Source organism: Sinocyclocheilus grahami, unplaced genomic scaffold (genome assembly GCF_001515645.1).
Source record: "Sinocyclocheilus grahami isolate Dianchi unplaced genomic scaffold, SAMN03320097.WGS_v1.1 scaffold2142.1, whole genome shotgun sequence".
NCBI classification, from domain to species: Eukaryota; Metazoa; Chordata; class Actinopteri; order Cypriniformes; family Cyprinidae; genus Sinocyclocheilus; species Sinocyclocheilus grahami.
Window position 1 is genome coordinate 33,208 of NW_015507321.1, and position 409 is coordinate 33,616.

At 32.0% G+C, this 409-nt stretch overlaps 1 long non-coding RNA gene across 1 annotated transcript in view; it reads left to right on the forward strand.

The window, feature by feature from the left end:
- Nucleotides 1-250: 250 nt before the first annotated feature.
- Nucleotides 251-409, forward strand: part of LOC107574197 (uncharacterized) — a 7,363-nt gene continuing 7,204 nt past the window's right edge. The window contains exon 1 of the long non-coding RNA XR_001607638.1: nt 251-281. This is a non-coding gene — a long non-coding RNA (uncharacterized lncRNA). The remainder of the gene's footprint in view (nt 282-409) is intronic.

Below are 409 nucleotides of genomic sequence, written 5' to 3' on the forward strand. Positions count from 1 at the left end.
TCCATTTCATAGTCTATGAACCAACTAAATTATTAGCATAATAATGATGATGATAAAAATAAAGATAGATTGAACATTCACATCTACACACAAGATAGGTGACCCCATTTCAAAGCAGCTAATAGACATCACCACAAAAACATAATTAACAGACTAAAACACATTCACGTTCATACTGTCACGTCAGGTGATCTTGAGTAAAACACTATAAATAGACAGAACTGTAGTGTGCAGCTCATAACTCAATACATGACACAGAGAGGGAAGACTTCCATATTCAGGTTTGACTTCATTATTTCACTAAATATATCAATCATGCATACTGGTAAAAGTATATCCATTTATACTGCTCAATTATGCAAAATTATTTTGGTTAATACTGAGATCATGAGTATTTGATTAGAGATGG